General features: G+C 47.7%; 1 non-coding gene across 1 annotated transcript; it reads left to right on the forward strand.

Annotated features, from left to right (window-relative positions):
- Positions 1-1,908: 1,908 nt before the first annotated feature.
- LOC142838525 (5S ribosomal RNA) lies at positions 1,909-2,027 on the forward strand. Its single transcript, XR_012908579.1, has one exon. It is a non-coding gene; the product is annotated as a 5S ribosomal RNA (ribosomal RNA).
- Positions 2,028-2,513: the final 486 nt, after the last annotated feature.

Here is a 2,513-nt window from a genome sequence, read left to right on the forward strand (position 1 = left end):
GGGATAAAACCCTAACTCCCCAGACAACATGGTCATTTGCAATCTGAGCTCACCTTATCTTCCACCCCTCTCCACAGCCCCTGTTCTCCGCCTCCAGGATCCTTGAACTTCTCTGTTCTGAACTGACCATGACCTGTTGCGTTACTGTCATCTGCCCCCACATTTCTCCTCCTGAACTGCCCTCCTACCTATAGTTCCCAGCAAACAACTGGTCTCCTTAAGGCTGCCTTCCCTTGGACATTCCTAAGTCCTCCAGGGTTAGACTTATTGTCTGCTATTAACTATATTCTGCTATAATTTATACGCTTTGGTATATTTCAGGGACCGGCCCCTTTTCTGTCTCCTCTGAGGAAAACACCCGTTCTCCTGCACTGAAGGACAAGACCCTATTACCTCTGCCCATAAGTGGCTGGGCCAGAGCTGGACAGTGAACTCATTCGGCCATCCACAGACAGCTGGCAAGTTACCTGTTTGACACCAAGATAAACTGAATGTGACAGCTAATCTGGGTTGTCAGCTTGACACACCCGAGAAGAGGGAACGGCAGCTGAAGACCTGCCGCTATCAGACTGGCCTGCGGGTATCTCTAGGGGGGTATTTTCTTGATTGTTGATTGATAGAGGGGGGTCCAGCCTACTGTGGGCACCCACAAGCAGGTGGTCCTGGGCTGTACCAGAAAGGCAGCAGAACATAAACCTGGGAGCAAGCCGCAGTCTCTGCTTCAGGCTTCTGCCTTGAGTTCCTCTGGCTCTCTTGACGAGGAACTAGAACCTGTAAACTGAAGAAAATCCACCCCCACCAAGTTGGTTTTGTTCAGCGTTTTATCACAGCAACAGAAGCCAAACAAAGAGCCAGTCGATTTCTCTGCTGGGCACGTGAAACTGGAAAACCGAGGGACGGAGCCAATTAGCAGTGGGGGCAGAAACTGAAAGATTGACTCAGGAATTCGAATAGCTGGGCATGATAGGGCACACCTGTAATCCCAGCGTGTAAACAAATGGAGGGCAGAGAACAGGTGTGCAATGCTAGTCTCAGCCACACAGCAAGTTTGAAACCGCCCTGAACCTCACTAACCCTGTCTCAAAGAACAAACAAACAAACAAAAAAAAAAACCAAACTGGTGGCGGTGCACTCAAGGCAAAGGAAGGTGGATCTCTGTGAGGCCAGCCTGGTCTACAGAGGGAATTCTAGGACAGCCAGGGCTACACAGAGAAACTCTGTCTTGAAAACTAACGACAAGCTGGGCGGTGGTGGCTCACGCCTTTAATCCCAGCACTCGGGAGGCAGAGGCAGGCGGATCTCTGTGAGTTCGAGACCAGCCTGGTCTACAAGAGCTAGTTCCAGGACAGGCTCCAAAGCCACAGAGAAACCCTGTCTCGAAAAATAAAAAAGAAAAAGAAAAAAAAAGAAAACAAACGACAACAACCAAAAAATAATAATGAAAGAGTTGCCATTTGAGCCAATCCTGGTGGTACATGTCTTCAATCCCAGATTGAGAGGCTGTAAGGCTGAATGATTGAGTTCTATAGTGTAAGATCTGTCTCAAAAAAGCCAAATAAAAATAAAAATAAGGAGAGTGAGGCCAATAGATGTGGAGGAGGCAGGAGGATGAGGAGTTCAGGATCACCCTTAGCTACACATTGAGTGAAGAACCCTGCCTCAAAATAAGTAAATAAGCAATAAATAAATAAAAATGGGCTGGAGAGATGGCTCAGGGGCTAAGAGCGAGCTCCTCCAGAGGACCTGGGTTCAGTTCCCAGGACCCATCTGGTGACTCACCGCCACACGTAACACAGTTCCAGAGGATCTGAAGCTATTTTTATGCTGTGGGAACTCCTTCAGCCAATGGCCTTTGAGATGCTGGACCACTTTGGGTGTGATCTTGGGCACTATAAAAACGGATGTAGAGTCTACGGCCATACCACCCTGAACACGCCCGATCTCGTCTGATCTCGGAAGCTAAGCAGGGTCGGGCCTGGTTAGTACTTGGATGGGAGACCGCCTGGGAATACCGGGTGTTGTAGGCTGTTAAAGAAATAAAATATTAGTATAAAAAGAAACTGACATAGAAACATGCAGACACTGCATGCAAGTGCTGCCCAAACATACTTTAAGGTTAAACACTCAGACACATTAAATAAATACACAAATAATCTTTTAAAAGCTAAAGTAGGTTGGGAAGTAGTGGTGCAAGTCTTTATTATTCCCAGCACTCAGGAGGCTGAGGCAGGTGGATCTCTGTAAGTGGAGGCACCAAAGAGGCTCCTTATAGAGTTTGTTAGGCATTTGGGCAAGAAACCGCTCTTGCCTAGACTGTTCGATGGTCTACTGTATGAACTGGACATGCAGGACCCACAGAAAAATGACTGCTGAGCTTGCCTAAGGAAGGTGAGACTATCCTTCAGGGTTCCTGCTTCATGAAAGAGTCTGTCAGATATCCTGCAGGACAGAGAAGATACTATGGGCCTGTAGACTGAAGACAGATGCCCCAATGTCTTCAACAGAAGAACTTT

This window comes from Microtus pennsylvanicus, chromosome 19 (assembly GCF_037038515.1).
Source record: "Microtus pennsylvanicus isolate mMicPen1 chromosome 19, mMicPen1.hap1, whole genome shotgun sequence".
NCBI lineage: Eukaryota > Metazoa > Chordata > Mammalia > Rodentia > Cricetidae > Microtus > Microtus pennsylvanicus.